This window comes from Nerophis lumbriciformis, linkage group LG02, assembly GCF_033978685.3.
Source record: "Nerophis lumbriciformis linkage group LG02, RoL_Nlum_v2.1, whole genome shotgun sequence".
Classification (NCBI taxonomy): Eukaryota; Metazoa; Chordata; class Actinopteri; order Syngnathiformes; family Syngnathidae; genus Nerophis; species Nerophis lumbriciformis.
Genome location: NC_084549.2, coordinates 26,008,177 through 26,035,000, shown reverse-complemented (window position 1 = coordinate 26,035,000; position 26,824 = coordinate 26,008,177). Strand labels below are relative to the sequence as shown.

At 38.9% G+C, this 26,824-nt stretch overlaps 1 protein-coding gene across 2 annotated transcripts in view; it reads right to left on the bottom strand.

Moving 5' to 3' along the window:
* Positions 1-26,824, bottom strand: part of pde10a (phosphodiesterase 10A) — a 191,441-nt gene that overhangs the window by 130,133 nt on the left and 34,484 nt on the right. The gene's annotated exons all lie outside the window — the stretch shown is intronic.

Below are 26,824 nucleotides of genomic sequence, written 5' to 3'. Positions count from 1 at the left end.
AAATCATGGTCCCAATACGGAAAACCATTGCATCTAATAGAGAATGTCTCATTTGCACCGCTGGTGGCGAAATCTTTTAAAATTAGGGTGGTCCCAAAAAGGAGGGATTTTTCTTTTTTTTTTTCTTTTTTTTTTTTTTTTGTGTCCTGTCCAGCTTCTCAGGCAAATCATATAGTTGATGTAGATGCCCATGTCGGCTGTTCAGATTTACTTTACAAAAGAGAAGTGTAGGATACTTCTCTTGTTGCCTTATTTGTATTTGACTTTATTAAATGTATTTATATTATCATTTAGTGCAGCCGGGCCGGAGCAGGAGGGGATAGAAAGAGAAAAAAAAAGAAGACAGAGGGGGAAATTGTGGGGACAAGAGGGGGATTAGACAGAGAGACAAAAACAACAACAGCAAACAACAACAACAACAACAATAGAGCAACATCAGCAAATATGACATGTACAAATATGATGGTAAAAGTAATAGCAAATAAGCAGTTAGCGAAAAATAAAAAATAATACAGAAATGACAATGAGCATTATTACACTACAAATGGATCAATACAAATACCAATAGAAATAGCGCTATTGATAATGAACAATACCAATAATTTACCTTTATTATCAACAATACAGTTGTTTAAATGCAACAATACATATACGTAATGATAACTTGAGATACGAAAGAATGCAGAAAAATGGAGGGGGAGAAAGAGAAGCAACCTACATTAACCTTGTAGATTGTTATAGTCACAATAGGTTAAGCTTTGTCAGTGTGCCATGTGTTACACCCAGTTTACCCTAGGGCAACAACGTTAATATATGTTTGATGAAACGTGATTATGTACATGAGTGTAAGTATGCATATGTACTTGTATATGTACAGAATGTGTATATGTGTTTGTACAATGAATGTATATGTACAGAATGTGTATATGTGTTTGTACAGTGAATGTATATGTACAGTATGTGTATGTGTATGTTTGTATATTGAATGTGCGTGTGGATGTACGAACATTAGGTAGGTAAATATGTACTGTATTTGTGTATGTATGTGGGAGCGTAGGTACCTATGTACGTATGTGAGCATATGTGAATTTGCATGTACAATACATTCGACTCCCAGAGTGCGTGGGAGCCAGAGCACGGCCCCATCACCCCCGAGAGCCCAACCCACAAACAGGAGGCGTGGTGCCCAGGGAACCAGGGACCACCGCCCCCACGCAGCCAAGCCGGCCAGCGACAGGAACCCCAGAGCCCGACCCACCGTACCGCCCACAAGGGCCAGCAGCAGGCCGCAGACAGACGCACCCGGCAGAGGACAGGGCACGAGAAAAGCAGGGGACAGCCAGACCCCAAGCCAGCGAGAGACCACACCCCACACGGGCAGAAAGGCGAGACGCCCCGACCGAGGGACCCAGAGACTCCCCGCAACCGGACGGGAAGACCGCCCCCGCCCCACCGGCAACCGGGCCCCCACGAGCCCACCCCCCACCCCCGGAGAGCGCGGCGAGGCCAGCCCCCGGCCACCCCACCCAAACCGGCCGCCGCAGGACCACCCAGGCACAGGGCCACGGGAACCACCCACCCCACCCGCAGGGACCCCAACGATGGAGATGGAACAACCAGCAACCGCCCCGCCGAGCCCCCCCCCCCGAGGGAGGGGAAAAATTAAAAAATAATATTAATAAAATATATTAAAAAATAAATAAATAAATAAATAAATTAATTAATTAATTAAAAAAAAAGAATTAAAAGAAGATCACAGACATGCTGACAAACAAGGTCACTACCCCAGCAACTGGCCGACTCGCAGCACCTCGGAATACCTTGCAGCACCAAGCTACCACAATAGACGCAGGGACTAGGCCCAACAGGCCCCAACCAAGACGGGCACCCGGAAGGGATGGACAGCGGGACCCAGGAGCTCCAGACACGCAGTTCGGATGCAGTAGCCTGAGGCGTCGACCCCCGTCTGACAGGCAGGCCCAGAGCGTACCCCCAGAAATATACATACATACATACATATATACATACACACATACATGTATACATACCCACACATACACATATATACATATACATACACATATGTACACATACACATATATAAACATACATACATACACACACATATACATACATATACACAGTTCGTCAGCCCCGACAGCCATCACGCGCGCGCGCTGCCACCAGTCACAACATCAGCCACACCCCTGCACCAGACCCAGCAGCCACGGGCGCCCACACCACAAACAAACGGCAGCAGAAACAGCAGCCGCAATAACCCCAGACAGCCAGCACCAGCCAATCAAATCAAAGCGATCAAAAAAAAACTGCAACCAGCAACCACACGCCACCAGGACCACGGAGACCAGCCGGCGCCAGCCCGCCAGTCAGCCCGAACGCCAACACGCAAACAAGAGACACCAACAACCCCCCCAACCAAAAGGCCCCCCACCCCAACCCAAACCCGCACAAACACACCACCGCCCAAACAACCGAGACACAGCATCCAGACCAGACACGGGGGCTGCGCCGCCACCACACCAAGTCACCAACAGAGACCCCACAGCGCAAGGTCGGGCCACACGGGCACGGACCCCACCCAACAGGAAGTGAGACCCGCGCGACGCCACACACAAATAAATAATAAGATTAAAAAAATAAAAAATAAAATAATATCACATTTTAGCTGGAAGAATTTGGATTTCGAAAAAATCCGATCTGATCCACTTTGGGCTGCAGTGTAAACGTAGTCAAAGACGACCATTACGTATCCCGTGGGGAAATTGTCAAATTGTTTATGATATACAGCACCATATACAGCCATCACCTGGTCTTATAAGTGTGTGTGTGTGTGTGTGTGTGTGTGTGTGTGTGTGTGTGTGTGTGTGTGTGTGTGTGTGTGTGTGTGTGTGTGTGTGTGTGTGTGTGTGTGTGTGTTCTTGAGTTTCTACCGTTCTTGAGACGTCAACAAGGAAAAGTACCTTCCATATGAAGACCGGTGAACAAATCATGGTCCCAATACGGAAAACCATTGCATCTAATAGAGAATGTCTCATTTGCACCGCTGGTGGCGAAATCTTTTAAAATTAGGGTGGTCCCAAAAAGGAGGGATTTTTCAAATTGACTGTGTGTCGGTTTTAAAAGTGCTCCCCCTCTGGACAACATATGTAATAAAAAGTGTGTGTGTAAGAAATTGAAATGTGCCCCTTTGGCCAAAACTAATTTAAAAAAATAAATAAATGTGTATATAGAGACATACTGTAATAACTTGAAGTAAATAATGAAGATTAAAAACCAATTACAAACAAAAAATTCAAAAACAAAAAAAAAACTAAAAGCAGTCTTTTTCTCACAATGTGTTGACTTTTTTCTTATAAAATTGGGAACAATTTCTCATATTCTTTCTGTTTCTGTAATATTGCAATATTTTCTCATAAAATTATGACTTTTTCATATTAAATTATTACTTTTTAATGCAAAATGGTGACATTTGTCATATAAAATTCTGACTTGTATCACAATATTGCCAATATTTTTGGTTGTTCTTGTAAAACAGTGACATTTATGACTTTTGTTTTCATTGTGCCAAGTAAAATTCCGATTGTTATTATAATATTGCCAAAATGTTTCTTTTGGCAAAGTTTTCTTATAAACTTGTGACTTTGGTCAAGTAACATTACGACTCTTTTCATAAAATTGCCAAAATTGTAAGCTTTTCTTGTAAAATTACGACTGTTGTTGAGTACAATTCCAACTTTTGTCATAACATTGCACAAATGTTTTGTTTTTCTTGTAAAATTTTGACTTGCGTTGGGTAACTTTTATAATAATACTGCCAACAGTCTAAGTTTTTCTTGTGAAATTGTGACATTTTGCATAGTATATATGTATATATTATTAATTATTAATGTTCAAATCTTTATATATCTAGAAAGGGTAGTCCTAAAAAGGCAGGCTTTTTTTTTTTCCGGAGGTCTCAAAAAGGTAAGAAATACAAAAATGTGTGTGTGTGTGTGTGTGTGTGTGTGTGTGTGTGTGTGTGTGTGTGTGTGTGTGTGTGTGTGTATGTGTGTGTGTGTGTGTGTGTGTTTTCTTGTGTTTATACCCTTCTTGAGACATCAACTAGGAAAATAACCTTTCATATGAGGACCGGTGAACAAGTTAGGACATAAATCATGGTCCCAATACAGAAAACCATTGCATCTAATAGAGAATGTCTCATTTGCACCCCTGGTGGTGAAATCTATCAAAATTAGGGTGGTCCCAAAAAGGAGGGATTTTTCAAATTGACTGTGTGTCGGTTTTAAAAGTGCTCCCCCTCTGGTCAACATATGTAATAACAAGTGTGTGTAAGAAATTGAAATGAGTCCACTTAGGCCAAAATGAATTAAAAAAATTTAAAAATATATGTATATAGAGACATACTGTAATAACTTGAAATAAATAATGAAGATTAAAAACCAATTACAAACAAAAAATTCAAAAACATTTTTTTTTCTAAAAGCAGTCTTTTTCTCACAATGTGTCAACTTTTTTCTTATAAAATTGGGAACAATTTCTCATATTCCTTCTGTTTCTGTAATGCAATATTTTCTCGTAATATTATTACTTTTTTATGCTAAATTATTTATTTTTAATGCAAAATGGTGACATTTGTCATATACAATTCTGATTCTGTTACAATGTTGCCAAACTTTTTGTTTTGGCAAAGTTTTATTGGAAAATTGTGACTTTTGTCGAGTAAAATTACAACTATCCATCCATTTTATACCGCTTGTCCGTTTCGGGGTCGCGGAACTATTTTCATAAAATTGCCAAAATTGAAAACTTTTCTTGTAAAATTGCCACTGTTATTGAGTAAAATTCCAACTATAGTCATAATATTGCACAAATGTTCAGTTTTTCTTGTAAAATGTTCACTTGTGTTGAGTAAAATTACGACTTTTATTATAGTACTGCCAACATTCTAAGTTTTTCTTGTGAAATTGTGAACTTTTTCTTGTGAAATTGTGACCTTTTGCATAGTATATATGATCAAATATTAATGTTCAAATCTTTATATATCTAGAAAGGGTGGTCCTGAAGAGGTAGGCATTGTGTTCTTGTATTGCTACCCTTCTTGAGACATCAACAAGGAAAAGTAGGACATAAATCATGGTCCCAATACGGAAAACCATTGCATTGAATAGAGAGCCAAATACTAGAGTCTGTGAACATTGCTCCAAAGTCAGGATTTTTTGTTGATTTAATGTGCATACAACATAAACATTGACAGGTGCAAAGGCAGCAATATATGATAAAACAAGACGGTAGCTAAAGAAGGACTTCCCTATTCATCCCCGAAAAAACCCGCCAGGTGAACAGCTGATTTTACGACTTCCGGTGCTGACTTAAGACAACCCGTGTCCCGTATGTGACCATAGGATGAACAAATACACTACGGTACTAAGACTATAGTGGCCATTAACAGTTAGCTTCTACAGCTGGGTTACCCAAAGTGCGGCACAGGGGCCATCTGTGGTCCGTGACTCGTTTGTCATCGGCCTTAAAAGCACATTACAAAAAAACAATAAATAGAGATCTCATTTGCACCCCTGGTGGTGAAATATATCAAGATAAGGGTGGTCCCAAAAAGGAGGGATTTTTCCAATTGACTTTGTATCAGTTTTAAAAGTGCTCCCCCTGTGGTCAACATGAAATAACAAGTGTGTGTAAAACATTTGAAGTGCTCCCCCTCTGGCCAAAATATGTAATAACAAGTGTGTGAGAAATTGAAATGCGCCTTCTTGAGCCAAAATGTATTAAAAAAAAACTAATATATATATATATATATATATATATATATATATATATATTTATATATGTATATAGAGACATACTGTAATAACTTGAAGTAAATAATGAAGATTAAAAAACAATTACAAACAAAAAATTCAAAAAAACTTTTTTATATTTGCATAGTTTGCATATATTATTAAAGGCCTACTTAAATGCGATTTTCTTATTTAAACGGGGATAGCAGGTCCATTCTATGTGTCATACTTGATCATTTCGCGATATTGCCATATTTTTGCTGAAAGGATTTAGTAGAGAACATCGACGATAAAGTTCACAACTTTTGGTCGCTGATAAAAAAGCCTTGCCTGTACCGGAAGTAGCAGACGATATGCGCGTAACGTCACAGGTTGTGGAGCTTCTCACATCCGCACATTGTTTACAATCATGGCCACCAGCAGCGAGAGCGATTCGGACCGAGAAAGCAACGATTTCCCCATTAATTTGAGCGAGGATGAAAGATTTGTGGATGAGGAAAGTGAGAGTGAAGGATTAGAGGGCAGTGGGAGCGATTCAGATAGGGAAGATGCTGTGAGAGGCAGGTGGGACCTGATATTCAGCTGGGAATGACTAAAACAGTAAATAAACACAAGACATATATATACTCTATTAGCCACAACACAACCAGGCTTATATTTAATATGCCACAAATTAATCCCGCATAACAAACACCTCCCCCCTCCCATCCATATACCCCGCCAATACAACTCTGAAACACCTGCACAACACACTCAATCCCACAGCCCAAAGTACTGTTCACCTCCCCAAAGTTCATACAGCACATATATTTCCTCAAAGTCCCCAAAGTTACGTACGTAACATGCACATAGCGGCACGCACGTACGGGCAAGCTCAAATGTTTGGAAGCCGCAGCTGCATGCGTACTCACGGTACCGTGTTTGCGTATCCAACTAAAAGTCCTCCTGGTAAGAGTCTCTGTTGTCCCAGTTCTCCACAGGCCAATTGTAAAGCTTGACTGTCATCTTTCGGGAACGTAAACAATGAAACACCGGCCGTGTTTGTGTTGCTGCAGCCGCTCTCAATACACCGCTTCCCACCTACAGCTTTCTTCTTTGCTGTCTCCATTGTTCATTGAACAAATTGCAAAAGATTCACCAACACAGATGTCCAGAATACTGTGGAATTTTGCGATGAAAACAGACGACTTAATAGCTGGCCACCATGCTGTCCCAAAATGTCCTCTACAACCCGTGACGTCACGCGCTGACGTCATCATACCGAGACGTTTTCAGCAGGATATTTCGCGCAAAATTTTAAATTGCACTTTAGTAAGCTAACCCGGCCGTATTGGCATGTGTTGCAATGTTAAGATTTCATCATTGATATATAAACTATCAGACTGCGTGGTCGGTAGTAGTGGGTTTCAGTAGGCCTTTAATGTTGTAAATACAAATCTTTATATATCTATAAAGGGTGGTCTTAAAGAAAGAGGCATTTTTTTCGGAGGTCTCACGAAGGCAAGAAATACAAGAGTGTGTGTGTACGTGTGTGTGTGTGTGTGTGTTCGTGTGTGTGCGTGCGTGTGCGTGTGCGTGTGTGTGTGGTCACATGTACAGAGCAGTTTGTATTCTTGTGTCCACAGCGCGCTCGCCATCTGACTCAAAGTGGTCGGCAGCCATGATGAAACCTCTTGGCTGTTTTTGAACAAACATCCTCTTGATGACTAGAGCCTCTGTCTTCCAGCATCCCCCAGACATGTGAGCTCGTTCACACACTCACATTTGCCCCCTACCCCTTTATCACTGACCTTATCCACTTAGGCGCTTTTCCAATCCGAGGCAAATGTACACGCTTTTTGCACAAACACACACACACACAGACCCCATATGTAAGTAAAACATTTACAGATCACATGCAAGCACCCACACACACACAAACACACACACACACACACACACACACACACACACACACACACACACACACACACACACACACACACAGAGGTGCATGGTCACATTCACAGAGGCACGCACTCACACATCACATGAAACACACACACACACACACTACAGAGACTTGCAGTCCCCTCCCCCCAACTGAATAGTCTGTTCTGACAATCCACAGGACAGCCGGCGCATTGACGTCAGAGGCAGGCCCATGAAAATACAGGGTCCCTGGGGGGCTGAGGGAGCTATGCACATCTTCACAGCTTGGCTCGTAACTAGCTCGACAGGCGAGCAGCAGATCACTCTTATTTTGCTGCTCTTTATTTGTCTCAAAATGCAATCATAAAAAGAAAAAAAAAGAAAGAGGAAGAAAGTGGTGCTCCATTTACACAAAAGCCCGGCACGGACACATTTGCATGCGACTGCATTGCGGATCATCTCGATGCGTGACGTCAATGGCCGTCACCATGCGCCATGATCCATTAGGACAAAGGCGCGATAAGTACATCATTTAGGTTAATGGAAATCCAAATCAAAACACGTCATTAACGTACCTGCCTTGTAAGGGTGCCTGTCAGACTGGAGTATGTTAAACACACCCAGAGGAGACGCGCAGGCCCCGGAGAAAAGATGAGATCTTTGTTTATAACTCGATGTTCTCCATGTCTCAGTGTTTGGATTCAGCTTGGAAGTCACCATTAAGACATCAAGAGGCGTTCAGCTTACACTTTGCTCTACTGTCGTCTATATCTATTTATTATCTAACGCTCAATGTTTTGCGGAAATTCTTTATTAGTGCCTTGATTCTTCAGTTCAGTTCAGTTCAGTGTCAGTTTATTTCGAACATGCATACGATACAATTGAATTCATCACATATTTCCAGTTGTTTCATTACAGCGCGTCCGAAAAGGAGTAGGAAGAAGCAGAGCTTATTTAATCCCACCCCTTTTCATACCATAGCCATTGTATCCCATTTCCGTGTTCTCTATAACAGAACAGTGAACAAATAAATAATAAACAAATAATATGCCACAGTAAGTAAACAAATATTAAATACATAAATTATCTTTGTCTCAATAAAAAAAAAAGGGTTCAAGATGTTCATCATAATTCTTGTTCTGTGTACTTTGTGAACACTTGTAGTTGGAACAGTCTATTAAACTTAATCATATTGGTGCTTTCTTTGATTTCTTTGGTTAATCCATTCCAATATTTAATTCCACATAGTGATATGCTAAAGGTTTTCAGTGTTGTACAAGCATACAAATGTTTTAAATTAGATTTTCCTCTAAGGTTATATTTCTCCTCTTTTGTTGTTGTACATTCTTGGGTAGCAGGTTATAGTTTGCTTTGTACATCATTTTGGCTGTTTGCAAATGCACCAAATCGTTGAATTTCAATAATTGTGATTTAATAAATAAAGGGTTTGCATGTTCTCTATATCCAACATTATGCATTATTCTAATTGATCTTTTTTGTAACACAGTTAGTGAATAAAGTGCACATTTGTAGTTGTTTCCCCATATTTCTGCACAATAACTCAGATATGGTAACACTAGCGAGCAGTAAAGAATATGAAGTGATTTTTGGTCCAGAACATGTTTTGCTTTGTTCGTTATTGACATGTTTCTTGCTACTTTACGTTGAATATTTTTTTTTACATGAGATTTCCAATTCATTTTAACATTTATTATTACACCCAAAATGTGTTTTCTTCTACCCTTTCAATATCTACTTCGTGTAATTGTATTTGTGTTTGACTTTCTCTTTCTACTGTTACCAAATATAACTTTTCTAGTTTTACTGAGATTCAAAGATAGTCTGCTTTTGTCAAACCATCTTTTTAATTTGTCCATTTCTTCTGTTATTATTTGTATTATCTTCTGTGTGTTCTCTCCTGAACAAAACGCAGTTATGTCATATGCAAATAATACTAACTTTAAGACCTTTGTAACTTTACAAATGTCATTTATATAGAGATTGAACAATTTTGGTCCAAGTATTGAGTATTTTCTGCCTCTTATGTGGACAAAAAATTAGCATGAGCTGCAATATTGCAAATGCTTTTTAATTGCCTTGAATAGATTCACGTCACAATATAAAAATACTGTACTGTAATATACTGTACAAGTATGGATTGTAAAAAAAAAAAAAAAGTTGTGTATGTAATCATAGAAATTACATAATTGTTACATTTCAGATGAACTATTAGAACATTAAATAGTTAATTGTAGACTAAAAAAGAGATATTAAGCATATATTGTATAAATTATATACCAGGGGTGTCAAACTTGTCTTCATTGAGGGCCACATCGCAGTAATGGCTGCTTTCAGAGGGCCACTTTTTAAAAATTAATACATTTTTGCATGCGGGCAATAACCTGTGATTAATCAAAATTCAAATGTATCTGATTTTTTTTTAAACATAATATGACAGCATTCATACAAATATTATCTCATATTATTGCATTATTGCCTATTCACTTATTAGATTTTTTCATGTACAAATTAATGGATAAATCATACTTAAAAGTGACAAGAAATATTCAACTGTTTATTTTTATCTTTACTAACATAATTTTTTAATATACTATATAATAATGTAATATTTGGCATGATTAGATGACATTTAAAAGATTAGCATTTTTTTTGTGTCAATATCGAAATAATTATTTGCATTTAGTAACAAAAAAAAAAATGAAGTATTTTATTAACACACACTTTTCCCAGGCTTTCGCAGGCCTTATACAATGATGTGGTGGGCCAGATCTGGCCCCCGGGCCTTGAGTTTGACACCTGTGGTATATACAGTAACCCCTCATTTTTTGCTGTTGATTCATTCCAGACATGATTGCGATAAATACATTTCTGCAAAGTACTGTATTTTTCGGAGTATAAATCGCACCGGAGTATAAGTCGCACCTGCCGAAAATGCATAATAAAAAAAGAAAAATACATATATAAGTCGCACTGGAGCCCGGCCAAACTATGAAAAAAAACTGCGACTTATAGTCTGAAAAATACGGTCGTTATCATTAATTATACATTAAATATTTTTATATTTAGATCATAAAAAAGCTTAATTGTTTTAAACCTGCTAAATATTTTTTTTTCAATATAATGACAGCCCTGTAGACATGACATAACAGCCTCTGGTCACCCTTACACTCTTTTAATCCAATATAGTAATGCCAACTGAGGCTGAGCCAATCAGTGACCACGATACTGAACGGCGTAATCTGATTGGTTTGGTCTCATACAGTGGCTGTAGGATGGAAAGTTTAGTTCATTTGGACATGCTATGCTTGAAAATGCTTAATTTAGGGAAAACATGTTGTAGAATATGCTTAAAAAGCAAAAAAAAAAAAAAGACGACTGTTTAGCATTTACTGTATTTGTATTAAATTTTGACAGAATAATTGAAATATCGTGATTTTAGCACTGCATCTTATTTTTTTCTATATACTGTTTAATTGTGTGTGTTAATTTACTGCTTTAGGTGAGAACCTTGCATAAGCCTTTTTGGGTTTATTTTCTCACATACACTTATTTTTTATTTCTTATTACGTATTTCTCATTACTCATTTCTTGTCTCGATGGGGTTTTTTTTGTACTGTTTATATTGTGCAAATAAATAAATGAAAAATAAATAAAACATGTCAAACATTTTTGTATTCAATGTTTTGAAATAAAATTAACTTAATGTCATGCATGTTTTCTGACTGAATTCTCTCGAGAACATTATGATTCCACAACTCGCTATTTGAGTTTGGAAGAGGGCAGTCAGTAGATCCCCGCACAGTTTTAGGCCTCTCTCATTGTAAGAAATATATCTAATAAACATATCTTAAATACATTTTCGATCAGTCTAATCTGAGTGTTCTTACCCAATGAGAAATGTAATATTTGTTGTGTCTTTTCTGGTTTGCTGCTGTTATGGTGACTCGTTTGGTCCTAAAGTGGACTTATTATGCAAAACCAACTTGTCTTACCTATTGATACCGATTTTTTGTGTATTTGGGATCTGTATGAGTCCCGAACATTTTTAAGTCACTCCATAGAGCTGTGGCGAAGATATTTATAAAACAATCTTGCCTTCCTTCATACTTCGTCCAATCAAGCCGTTTGGGGTCCCCACATCTGCGGTCCCCTCCAAGGTTTCTCATTGTATCCCATTAGGTTGAGTTATCTCTTGCCCTGATGTGGGATCTGAGCCGAGGATGTCGTTGTGGCTTGTCCAGCCCTTTGAGACACTTGTGATTAAGGGCTGTATAAAAAAACTTTGATTGATTGATTAATAATCTATACGCCATTTTTGCTTAAAAAACCACCATTACATATTATGTAGACCACAAGGAAGTGGTTTTGAATGTAGAAAAACATCATAATATAACCCCTTTAAGGTCTTAATTGGAATTTTGTATTTTATGTCACTGTGTGTTATTTTAGAGTTCATTATTTATATAAAAGTTGGAAATGAGCAATAGCTATAAACACTCTGCAAAGTGTATCAGTTGTATTAATTGTTTTGAAACTATGATGAGTTGTATTCAAATACATTTCTATTCTAGTGCCTTAATGTTGATTAGAGATGTCCGATAATATCGGCCTGCCGATAAATGCGTTAAAATGTAATATCGGAAATTATCGGTATCGGGTTTTTTTATTATCGGTATCTGTATTTTTATTTTTTTTTAAATTATTAAATCAACATAAAAAACACAAGATACACTTAGAATTAGTGCACCAACCCAAAAAAACCTCCCTCCCCCATTTACACTCATTCACACAAAAGGGTTGTTTCTTTCTGTTATTAATATTCTGGTTCCTACATTATATATCAATATACATCAATACAGTCTGCAAGGGATACAGTCCGTAAGCACACATGATTGTGCGTGCTGCTGGTCCACTAATAGTACTAACCTTTAACAGTTAATTTTACTAATTTTCATTAATTAATAGTTTCAATGTAACTGTTTTTATATTGTTTTACTTTCTTTTTTATTCAAGAAAATGTTTTTAATTTATTTATCTTATTTTATTTTATTTTATTTTTTTTAAAGTACCTTATCTTCACCATACCTGGTTGTCCAAATTAGGCATAATAATGTGTTAATTCCACGACTGCATATATCGGTTGATATCGGTATCGGTTGATATCGGTATCGGTAATTAAAGAGTTGGACAATATCGGAATATCGGATATCGGCAAAAAGCCATTATCTGACATTGTCAGAGCTATTAAAAATATTGTACTGCACATTATATGCATACATGTATATGTATAGTGTAGATTACACAACAGTGTGCGTCTGCTAACGCATCTGGCTGCATGTTCCTGCAGGAGAGGTCCAGGCAGCGCTGGCTCATCAACAGGAAACAGGCTGATCAAGTGAAGGTTGCCTTTTATGGCAACCTGAGGAGAATAACGGCCCTAACTTTAGTGTGAGGCGATAGATCCGCTTTGAAGTTTTTTGTTCTTTGTTTTTTTTTGTCCTGTCCAGCTTCTCAGGCAAATAATATTTTTGATGTAGATGCCTATATCGGCTGTACAGATTTACTTTACAAAAGAGAAGTGTAGAATACTTCTCTTTTTGCCTTATTTGTATTTGACTTTATTAAATGGATTTATATTATTATTTGGTGCAGTCGGGCCGGAACAGGAGGGGATAAAAAAGGGGGAAAAAGGAAGACAGAGAGGGAAATTGTGGGGACAAGAGTGAGATAAGACAGAGAGACAAAAACAACAACAGCAAACACAACAATAACAACAACAACAATAACAATATGTACAAATATGATGGTAAAAGTGATAGCAAAGAAGCAGTTAGTGAAATAAATAATTATACAGAAATGACAATGAGCATTATTACACTACAAATGGAGCAATACAAATACCAATAGAAATAGCACTATTGATAATTAATAATAACAATAATTACCTCTATTATCAACAATACAGTTGTTCAAATGCAACAATACATATATGTAATGATAACTTGAGATACGAAAGAAAGCAGATACATGGAGGGGAAGAAAGAGAAGCCAACTATATTAACCTTGTAGATTGTTATAGTAACAATAGGTTAAGCTTCGTCAGTGTGCCATGTGTTACCCAGTTTCCCCTAGGGCAGGGGTCGGCAACCTTTACCACTCAAAGAGCCATTTTGACCCGTTTCCACAAATTAAAGAAAACAATGGGAGCCACAAAACTCTTTTGAAATTTAAAATGAAATAACACTGCATACAAAGTTTTCTTTTGCTCTGTGCTATGTATAAACCAGGGGTCTCAGACACGCGGCCCGCACCTTAATATGGAAATGTAATGTTAGTGCGTCCCGCGAGTTTTATATGAATGGCACTTGACAGCGTCACACTTGCCAACCCTCCCGATTTTTCCGGTAGACTCCCGAATTTCACGGAAACTATTCTCTCGAATGTATGCTGATTTTCACCCAAACAACAATAATAAGGGCGTGCCGTGATGGCACTGCCTTTAGCGCCCTCTACGGCCTGAACAAACAGCTTGCCAGCCCAGTTACATGTTATATGAGGCTTCTGCAGACACACATAAGTGAATGCAGGACATACTTAGTCAACAGCCATACAGATCACACTGAGGGTGGCGATATAAACAACTTTAACACTCTTACTAATATGCGCCACACTGTGAACCCACACCAAACAAGAATGACAAATACATTTCGGGAGAACATCCGCACCGTAACACAACAGAACAAATACCCAGAATCCCATGCATCCCTAACTCTTCCGGGCTACTTTATACACCCCCGCTACCACCAAAGCTCGCCACCCCAACCTTGCCCCCCCACACATCAACAACCCCCCCCGCCCTTGTGCGTCGGTTGAGGTGGGCGGGGTTTGGTGGTAGCGAGGGTGTGTAATAGAGATGCGCGGATAGACAATTATTTCATCCGCAACCGCATCACAAAAGTCGTCACCCATCCGCCATCCACCCGAACTAACATTTTATCAAAACCGCACCCGCCCGCACCCACCCGTTGTTATATATCTAATATAGACGATGCAAGGCATTAGTGAGGTTATAAAGCTTTTGCCTGTTAAAGAAAGGAGACTGATCCAATGCAGCAGAGACATTCAATGCGTGCCATGCTGTCACGGCCCAGACGCACACCAGTGCGCAATCATCTGGGAGCCGCGCTGAGCGCACCTCCAAGCACGCTCGCGCCACTCAAACTGCTGCAGGCAGCTGCGTTCACACATGCATCTGTAAGCCTTGTTTTAACATCCTGTGGCACTCTTCTGGGATCACGGCGGACGAAACTGCTCATGCTCAGGGTGTTTGTGGAGGTTCGGGGTTTTGCACAAATGTGATGCACCATGTTAGATGTCCCGGTTTTGTGACTGTCGTAGACATAAACAGCGTCGCAGCTCTTGCAAATCACGTAGCCAGCATTACTATCATCCTGATTTACAACCTCATAAAAACGAGTCCACGCTGAACTTTTCTGGCTTTTTTTCCCCCTGGTCTTTAGTATTCCCTTTTTTAGTTTGTCGCGTACCACGTTTGCTGCCGGCGTTGCCATCTTTTTTTTCTTCTTCTTCTGTTGTAGCGTGCTGCAGGTGCCTGATGATAAATAATTGCCTGTTTCAAAGAGTGCTGCTCGTTTTTCGTATGTGGGTAACAACATTTAACTATGTATATATATTTCCGAATTGGTTTAACTGCCACCCGCCTGAATCTATTTAAAATCTTTTTTTTTTTAATTTCAACCGCCCGACCCACGGATAAAATCTAAAACATTTTTATTTCAACCGCCCGACCTGCGGATAATCCGCGGACTCCGCGGTTGTGTCCGCTAACCGCGCATCTCTAGTGTGTAATGTAGCCCGGAAGAGTTAGGGATACATGGGATTCTGGGTATTTGTTCTGTTGTGTTTATGTTGTGTTACGGTGTGGACGTTCTCCCGAAATGTGTTTGTCATTCTTGTTTGGTGTGGGTTCACAGTGTGGCGCATATTAGTAAGAGTGTTATAGTTGTTTAAACGGCCACCGTCAGTGTGATCTGTTTGGCTGTTGAACAAGTATGCCTTGCTGTCACTTACGTTAGCAGACGCCGCATACAACATGCGACTGGGCCGGCACGCTGTTTGTTAGGTGAAAAAGCGGACACGACGACAGGTTGTAAAGGACGCTAAATGCAGTGCCATCACGGCACGCCCTCAATTTTGTTGTCCGGGTGAAAATCGGAGAATGTTTGCCCCGGGAGAGGCAATGAAATCCGGAAGTCTCCCGGAAAAATCGGGAGGGTCAGCAAGAATGCAGCTGAGCCGGAGCCGCGGGTTGCCGACCCCTGCCCTAGGGCAACAACGTTAATATATGTTTGATGAAACGTGATTATGTGCATGAGTGTATGTATGTTTATGTACTTGTATATGTACAGTATGTGTATATGTATGTTTGTACAGTGAATGTATATGTACAGTATGTGTATATGTATGTTTGTACAGTGAATGTATATGTACAGTATGTGTATATGTATGGTTGTACAGTGAATGTATATGTACAGGATGTGTTTATGTATGTTTGTACAGTGAATGTATATGTACAGTATGTGTATATGTATGTTTGTACAGTGAATGTATATGTACAGTGTGTGTATATGTATAGATCCGCTTTGAAGTTTTGTTTTTTGCATCATGGTGCAATATGGGATATCTTGAATTATCTATACCTCATCTTACATTTGGCATACAGACCTGGGAGGAAAATAAGAACCAGCATCAATGTCTCAAAGGATGCAAAATACGCTCCGATGTGGAGTTTATTGTTCAGGAACTCATGCACGTGCAAGAACGATTTGGTTTGTTATTTAACTTATAATACTCTACTCACACAATTAGAAATGAAAGAGAATGCGGTTGCAATTTCAAAGCGAGCACGTCACCTAGGTATGTGGAGCACTGCAGTGCAAGGCTTAGCATATAAATTACAACACACAAAAAAAAAGGACGTATAAATGAGTGAGGAAAAAACATGATGAGAGAAGGGTGCTGGGGAGTGTGTGTGCGTGTTAGGGATGGGGGGGGGGATCTGCGTCAGAGCTGGAGGAAATGAAGTCAGAGACGGGGCAGGCGGGCTGGAGCAGAAGATGCTGTTACTGCCACTCGCAGCAGCCGTTTTGGCCTTACGTCGTCTACGTCACAGAGCTGGCACTAATTATGCCTTCCGCAATGTTTGTGCATCACACACACACACAAGCACACACATACGCGTAAGGTAGAATGTAATTTATGTGCATTATAAACACACACTGCACCTTTTAATGACCTTTAAATTACCTCACATGTTTAAAGTGAATTTACAGTGCAGGATTTACCATGAAAGCACTAACACAGGTTGACTTTTACGTTTTTAAATATGCTTCAGCATATTTCTGGTATATGCTTGCGAGGTGCACTTTTGCACATCAGGGCTTTTTTCCTTTTTTTTCCTAAATATTAGCTTTAACAAAAGAAATAAACCAAACATAAATGTCCACTTGGGGATCTCCATCAATTTAGTAGTAACGTGTCATGAAAGAGTAAAAATGCATTTCTTTCAATATGCATAATAACAAAAAGGGTAATTTAAAAATAAAATGGATAGATGTTGATAGTCCAACACATTTTGACTGGTATACACAAGCTATGGAGATGATATCAGTAGAAAAAAATGCATTTAGTTTAGATAATAATGAGTCATATATTGGAATATGGGATCTATTATTTAAATTTGTTTTAACTATTAAATGAACCAAAAATATGACTTATTTTATCTTTGTGAAAATATTGGACAGTTTATGAGATGCGATGCAAGTGTAAGCCACTGTGACACTATTGTTCATTTTTTATTTTTTTATAAATGTCTGTAATGATAATGTCGATGAGGGATTTTTAATCACTGCTATGTTGAAATTGTTACTAATATTGATACTGTTGTTGATCATATTTATTTTTGTTTCACTACTTTTAGATTGTTCTGTGTCATGCCTGTGTGTCCTCTCAATTGCTCTGTTTATTGCTATTCTGAATGTTGCTGGGTCGGGTTTGGTTTTGGGATTGGATTGCATTATTATGGTATTGTTGTGTATTGTTTTGTTGGATTGATCAACAACAACAACAAAAAATTAAAAAAAATAATAATAAAAAAATGTCCACTGCAAAGGACACTAGTTCTCAGGAGGTTACAGCCTCAAAAGTCATATTCCTTGTATACATTTTGAGAAAATAGGCCTCATCCATAAATAAAAGGGTTTCAGTAAATCTTGTGAGCACGGGACTTTAAGAGGGACCGACCAAATTGTGTCAGTACTACTGGGTATAATTCACGTAAAATCAAAAGGTGCCATGTTTTGATACTTTGTTGCTTGTGACGGATGCCATGTCCAGTTGCAGATTTGGACAGCAAACACTTGGCTGGGAAACAATCACTTAAACGGCACTCAGAGCGGACCGAACCTTTTTTTAATTTTCAATGCATGCCTGATAGAAAACGCTGGAATTGAAAGTAAAGCTCTATTTTCAAATTTATGTTAATTTACATTGCCATAGCCATAACCATGCCACTGATTAGCATTAGCGATTTTACATGGCGATTCCAACTCCTCCAAATGTTGTAATACAAACTACAACTAAGATGCACGTTACAATCAAACAGCCGGTGTGTAGAAAGTATGATACTTAAAAATACTTACAATATTCAGCTTAATGGCAGGGACTACTCTGTGACTAATCAATTCACTACTGCATGCAAAATGTACTATAATACCTGCAAATGAGTCTCAGAAATGTCATAAGAAAAAAAGATATAATAACTGGACATCACAGTTGTCATATTCAGCTCATTTTTAAATGTTTCATTAAAAAACTAATTTTATTTTTAAACAACATTGATTAACACACACAAAAGTACCAAAAATTGGTACCGTTTAATACCGGTTTTGATTCCCAGGTCCTGGCAATTGGTACTGTGTCGATTCAAATTTGAATGGTAGCCATCACTACCCATGGCATATTGTATAAAATAAATAGGAAAAATAGGTAAAACAGTGCAAAAAGGCATGTAAAGAGAAAAGCTAAAATGTTGATAGTACTAATTACAAATATTTTTTTTAACCCTTTAGTGTTTAACAAAACAATTTCTAAATAGATACAAATAATTGCATTATTTCATTTTTACACCCTAATGCTTTAAGTTTTTTTGGGGGGGGTTGATTTTATTTGTGGTGTCACACATAAGAATACCAGCAATGACAAAGAGGAAAAAGCGTGATGATGACCATAGAACCAGAATTGGTGCTTATTGTGTTGTAGTGTTGTGTTGGAAAATGAACACAGCCGTCCTGTCTGCTCGGTACAATAATATGTTGATGTGGATTACAAATGATTTCAACATATTATCAAACAGTGCTCAACTTTCTTTTTACACTTGCATGACTATTACTTGAAACTTTAATACAACTTTTATGATGGTAATACTTTGACTGTGGAACTAATTAGGTCAATTTCCAGGGGAGGGAAATAGTTTTGGACTTGGAAGCCAACCACAAAACAGACCAGAGCCTTTAATAAGAAAACTTTCAATTAAATGGCAACACGAGTTGTACGAAATGTTCGGCAATTAAAAAAGATAAAAATTAGTGTTTCTTATCATCTTTTTCCCAAGCTTTTTTCTTCCTTTTTGGCTTGGTTGTACACCACATGCAAAGCTACTTTAGACAAGATAAATAAAGATACTGGAAACGCCTTTCAATATGACAGTGCACATTTACAGTGTCAAAACTAATGTGATATCATGTAGTGCTTAAAGCTCACAGTTCATTGTTGTTGATATACACACTATATTGCCAAAAGTATTTGGCCAGCTGCCTTTACTCACGTATGAACTTGAAGTGCCATCCCATGGAATTGTCCAAACATGTTTTGGTATCCTGGCGCATTCAAAGTTCCTTTCACAACTTCTGAAAAACCAACCCCACACCATAATTCCTCCTCCACCAAATTTCACACTCGGCACAATGCAGTCCGAAATGTAGCGTTCTCCTGGCAACCTCCAAACCCAGACTGGTCCATCAGATTGCCAGATGGAAAGGCGTGATTCATCACTCCAGAGAAGGCGTCTCCACTGCTCTAGAGTCCAGTGGCGACGTGCTTTACACCACTGCATACCACGCTTTGCATTGGTCTTGGTGATGTATGGCTTAGATGCTGCTGCTCGGCCATGGAAACCCATTCCATGAAGCTCTCTGCGTACTGTACGTGGGCTAATTGGAAGGTCACATGAAGTTTGGAGCTCTGTAGCAACTGACTGTGCAGAAAGTCTTTGCACTATGCGCTTCAGCATCCGCTGACCCCTCTCTGTCAGATTGGGTGGACTACAATTTCGTGGCTGAGTTGCTGTTGTTCCCAAACTCTTCACTTTTCTTATAATAAAGTCGACTTTGTAATATTTAGGAGCGAGGAAATTTCACGACTGGATTTGTTGCACAAGTGGCCTCCTATGACAGTTCCACGCTGGAAATCACTGAGAGCGGCCCATTCTTTCACAAATGTTTGTAGAAACCGTCTCCATGCCTAAGTGCTTGATTTTATACACCGGGCCAAGTGATTAGGACACCTGATTCTCATCATTTGGATGGGTGGCCAAATACTTTTGGCAATATAGTGTATATATGCAGTATATTTGCCGGAAGTTTTCCTGGGTAAAGTTTATTTTTTATTTTTAGATCACAATAACTTCCATAGAGGTGGCCGATTGTAGCTGAGATAGGCTCCAGCACCTCCCGCGACCCCGAAGGGAATAAGCGTTAGAAAATGGATGGATGGATGGATGGCATAAAGCAATACACACACACCGTAGCACATAATACAGTAATTCTAAAATTTTGGTACCACTAGTGGCACGTGGGCTCTACCTAGTGGTAGGCCAAATAATAGCTTGATTAAAGTACATTGCTTAATTTACTATATTCAAACTGTGTGTAATGTTACAGGAGCTAATAGTTATATAAAATCTCTGCCTGGTTTTTAATGAATACCTAGGCCTACTACGTTACTGTGTTTTAATGTTGGTCATTATAGCGATACATGGAGAGCCAAGGGTTTTCTGAGGTGGTACTTTTTCTATACCACTGGTATAGAATTAAAGCAACTGAGGCAAAATGGAGTGCAGTACTTGACTGCGACCAGCAGAGGTGCTGTTGATTCTGTCTAAACGAGGTGGCAATATAAAAAAAAACAGCGTGGTGTTTTCCAGGCAGCATCATTCTGCTGAAGACAACGCAGGCATAAAAACAGGAGTTCAGAACATTCACAGAGAGTCTCCCATTTCATTTAAACACTGAGTTAAAAAAAATCTTTACATTGTGTAAAACCTTCAAAATTCACACAATCCTGTGTCTTCCACTAATACCGCAGTGTAAAATCCTGCTTTTCTTCTATTGGTGCACGATTGTGACCTAGATTATTATTGCATGCGCAATCGGAGAGGAAGATTATGATAATGACGAGCATGTGGTCACACAGGCGCTCATTTGCTTTGCCGACGTCACTCGGCCACGGGAAACGCATCACTGTCCAATCTAGTATAAATGCAGTGCGTGCGTGTGTGTGTGTGTGTGTGTGTGTCTTTAACAAGAGCACACGGTGGGCTTGAGTGTACATTTACATACGTTTAAATTTGCACACGTCACAACATCAAGTGGCCTGTGCGTTTTGATTTTTTTTTTTTTTTAAATAGGTGATGACGCACACAAGAGAGACATGTGGCAGCTTCACATCAAACCACTAACCACACACACAAACGAAAACACACATGCAAACACACTGCCACCTTGCACATACAAACACACACACACGCGCACGCACATTAGTTGTGTTAGAGAGTACACAATTTTGGTGGCAAATTCTCATTAAATAGCATGACAAGTGTGTCGATCAGTACTTCTACAACAAATAATAATAATAATATAAATAATATATTTGTTTAGCTACTACAAGATTTAAAAAGACAGATTAACTGTACACTGTAAGCATACAAAATTTAATACACGGTATTATATTTATTATATAACGTTTTTTTTTTGCTTTTTCAATCCTTGCTACTTGTATTATTGCACGTGTCATATTCATTGTTTACCTATATCTAGTGTAATGTTCTTCTCTTACAAGCATCCTGTTCCGGTAATGATGCACAATTAAATACAGCATAGAGATGAATATTTTTCCTGTACAATTCATTTTCTAGTACAGTTTATGAAAAACAATATTTTTTGTTATTGTCATTGTAAGTGGGCCTAAACACTTATATTAGAAAATAACCTCATGGAAATGACTGCTGTCATTTGATTATAATAAGACGAGAAAGTTGTCTGTCTATCTGTGTTGGCCCTGCGATGAGGTGGGGACTTGTCCAGGGTGTACCCCGCCTTCCGCCCGAATGCAGCTGAGATAGGCTCCAGCGACCCCGAAAGGGACAAGCGGTAGAAAATGGATGGAAGGATGGATGGAGATTGAACTTGTTATTTAGTCAGGTTTGGGACAGGTGTGCTGCTAGTGTAGCCACAGTGTGTACGTCTGATGTTGCTCACATGTGCTCCACTGAATGCTCAGGGAGTTTTTGCGTTTGCTCACACACATGAACAATTAGAGGGAACATTGGCGAGCACAACAGTGTGAGTCTCCTCACTCATCTTTGCACTGACGTATGCATTAACCTGATCCCTGATTATATAACAACACTTTTAGGTAACCATCCGTAATCATACAGAGAAGCATGTACGGTCAAAATAAATAGCGTGATTAATCTGTGGATGATTAATGCAAAATTTTTCGTGATTAATCATTTGAGTCAACTCGTTATTTTCTACCATGATAAATAGATTTAGAAAAACCGCAAAAAAGCACAAAGTGACGAGGGACGACTGTACCATATTTTCCGGACTATAAGCCGCACTTAAAGGGGAACATTATCACAATTTCAGAAGGGTTAAAACCATTAAAAATCAGTTCCCAGTGGCTTATTTTATTTTTCGAAGTTTTTTTCAAAATTTTACCCATCACGCAATATCCCTAAAAAAAGCTTCAAAGTGCCTGATTTTAACCATCGTTATAAACACCCGTCCATTTTCCTGTGACGTCACATAGTGATGCCGATACAAACAAACATGGCGGATAGAACAGCAAGTTTATAGCGACATTAGCTCAGATTCAGACTCGGATTTCAGCGGCTTAAGCGATTCAACAGATTACGCATGTATTGTAACGGATGGTTGTAGTGTGGAAGCAGGTAGCGAAAACGAAATTGAAGAAGAAACTGAAGCTATTGAGCCATATCGGTTTGAACCGTATGCAAGCGAAACCGACGAAAACGACACGACAGCCAGCGACACAAGAGAAAGCGAGGACGAATTCGGCGATCGCCTTCTAACCAACGATTGGTATGTGTTTGTTTGGCATTAAAGGAAACTAACAACTATGAACTAGGTTTACAGCATATGAAATACATTTGGCAACAACATGCACTTTGAGAGTGCAGACAGCCCAGTTTTCATCAATTAATATATTCTGTAGACATACCCTCATCCGCTCTCTTTTCCTGGGGGTCTGGCGGCAGATTTCTTTGACTTTATCGTTGGAAATGCATCTGCTTTGAGTGTCGCAGGATATCCACACATTCTTGCCATCTCTGTCGTAGCATAGCTTTCATCGGTAAAGTGTGCGGAACAAACGTCCAATTTCTTGCCACTTTCGCATCTTTGGGCCACTGGTGCAACTTGAATCCGTCCCTGTTCGTGTTGTTACACCCTCCGACAACACACCGACGAGGCATGATGTCTCCAAGGTACGGAAAACAGTTGAAAAAACGGAAAATAACAGAGCTGATTTGATTCGGTGTTTGTAATGTGTTTGAGAAAATGGTGGATTGCTTCCCGATGTGACGTCACGTTGTGACGTCATCGCTCCGAGATCAAATAATAGAAAGGCGTTTAATTCGCCAAAATTCACCCATTTAGAGTTCGGAAATCGGTTAAAAAAATATATGGTCTTTTTTCTGCAACATCAAGGTATATATTGACGCTTACATAGGTCTGGTGATAATGTACCCCTTTAAAATCCTTTTTTTCCCCCTCAAAACTCGACAGTGCGCCTAATGTACGGAATAATTCTGGTTTTGCTTACCGACCTCGAAGTTATTCTATTTATTACATGGTGTAATGATAAGTGTGACCAGTAGATGGCAGTCAAACATAAGAGATAAGTGTAGGCTACACTATGATGGCAATATGTCTCAAGTAAACAACACTAACATTTGAAATGTTCCATTGAAAATATATAGAACATTACACACGGCGCTGAAAAATCTATCAAAATGTTTTAGTACGACTTTGGTAAGCTATGAAGCCGCACCGCTTGATGGATTGTCGGCGCATTAAACATACGAGTATCATTATGGTGTGTGTATAAGGTAAGACATATTATCTGGCGTTTTGTTTCGCAATATTATGCAAAAGCAACTTTTCTTACCTTCTGGTACCTGCTGATCTGTATTTGGGATCTGCATAAATCCTGAAAAATTGCGCGCATCCGCCTTTTTAGTCCATGATGACACCGTAGTCGATAAGCTTCTTCTTTTTCTCTATCTTCTTGTTATGGGACATTTATCCTCCGCTGTTGCCATTTCTAATATAAAGTAGTGTAAAGTTCTTACTTATATCTGTCGGTAAACTCACCAAGAAAGCGCTAAAAGATACCGGTGTAGTGAGTTTACGTAATTAACCTAAGGAACTTTAGTTATTAGAGAGTTTCGGACGGACGTTTTTTCACGGGACACATTTCCGGTGTTGTTGCTGCACGAGTGAGCCAAGGGTGAGAAGCTGCTGCTTCGTTATTGAGTGAAGTAAAGTCTGAATGTCATTAAAATAGCTAGCTCCATCTTTTGACACTTCTTCCACTCCCGTCCTTGCACGCTACACCGCTACAACAAAGATGACGGGGAGAAGACGCTGCCGAAGGTGAGCCACGTAAATAAGACCACTCACAAAACGGCGCATCCTGAAGCGATAATCTATGCAACATTTTGATTAAAAAAAAAAAAACACCATTACATGTTATTAGACCACAAGGAAGTGTTTTACATTTAGCAAAAAAAAATATATATAACTCCTTTAATGCGCCCTATAATCCGGTGTGCCTTTTGTATGAAAAAAGATAAAAAATAGACCATTCATCGCCAGTGCGCCCTATAATCCGGTGCGCCCTATGGTCCGGAAAATACGGTACTTGGTATTGTTAGTGTCGATATTTGTATCGATCCGTTGTACATTCAAGAGCTGTAGCTCAGTGATTAGTGATGTACCATACCACTGATTTTCTTTCCGATCCTGAGTAAAATTGAGGCTGGTCCCGGCGATACCAATACAAGACTGACACTTTGTTCAAATATACCTAATATGTGTGCTAAAATTGAATTATGAATTATATTTTTATATAGCACTTTTCTCTAGTGACTCAAAGCGCTTTACATAGTGAAAATTCAAAACGTTGTGGATTTCAAATAACATGTCTCATAGCATAATTAATACAAGACAGTTATTCATTCATTTCAAACTCTGAAGTATGTTGAGGTCGTGGCATGAATTGTACATAGACAAGCTAATAAAACAGGAAAAAAAAGACAAAAATCATACAAAATACCCAAAAATGGTGTTTCAAACCATTAAAAAAAGAAATGAGTAAAATAATAAATAATAATAATAATAAATATCCATCCATCCATCCATCCATTTTCTACCGCTTATTCCCTTCGGGGTCGCTGGAGCCTATCTCAGCTACAATCGGGCGGAAGGTGGGGTACACCCTGGACAAGTTGCCACCTCATCGCAGGGCCAACACAGATAGACAGACAATATTCACACTAACATTCACACACTAGGGCCAATTTAGTGTTGCCAATCAACCTATAATAATAAATAATAATTCATTAAAATGAATTATTATTAGGAACCACGATTGGCATAAAAATTAATTCACAATTCAGTTACATGAACATGTTAACGTGAAAATACTGAAAAAACACTCAATAAAGCATCCAACATTGACATTGCCTCATTTACAAGTTTAGTTACTTTGTCACACTGTGTTCCTGTTAATGATATACAATATCGCAAATAACTTAAGTATCAAAATAATCTATATTTTGATTTGAGAATCAATATTACAGCATGAATATCTGGTATCGATATTTCAGTATGGCTACGCATACCACTGTTAGCGGTTGTAGTGTGCAGTGTAGCACGTTTAGCTATTCCTTGTCCTCCAGTGATAATGATACATGGACGAAACAGTTTAGTGATTCGTGACTCACGCTGTGGTGGGACTTGTTGTTGTCAGAGATGCAGGACAGACTAGAATGTGTCATCAACATGCATAATCACAATATAACAATAGTAATAAAAGCTTTACTCGGTCAAATCTATATCATTTATGCTGTTTATCAAGCCTAATATGTTTGGGGAGGTCAGTGGAAAAAAAAAACGAAATACAAAGAGTCCAATCACAGTGCACTAATCTGCACAAAGTGGTAAATGTCGGCCTTGAAGAGGAAGAAAGCGAGACCTTAAAGATGTGGAGTGCTGAGAAAAGAGGGAGTAGTGGAGCAGACGAGGGGAAGCCGACTACCTGCAGTGGCCCTCATCGCCAACCAGATGAAGCGAGTATGAATCATAGGTGAGAAATATGGGCACTGACGTCCAAGCTTGTCAGCCCGACTGCCAAATAAGACGAGCGGCCGCCCGACGTCAGCGCTGCGTGTTTACTGATAACACATAGATAAAGTCTAGCTCGCGCACAAACACGCTCGGAATGCATTGCACTAATGCCAGCGCAAACGCTGCATCATTTGGTCAAAGAAAAGCGAGTATCTGCAAATGTATCCATTTAAAAAAAAAAAAATTAAAAAAATTAAAAACATTTCTTTGATGTTTAGATGAATTAAAAAAGATTCATGGTGAAGTATAAAGTATCACAATTATTTAAATTCAACAATTTGGTGC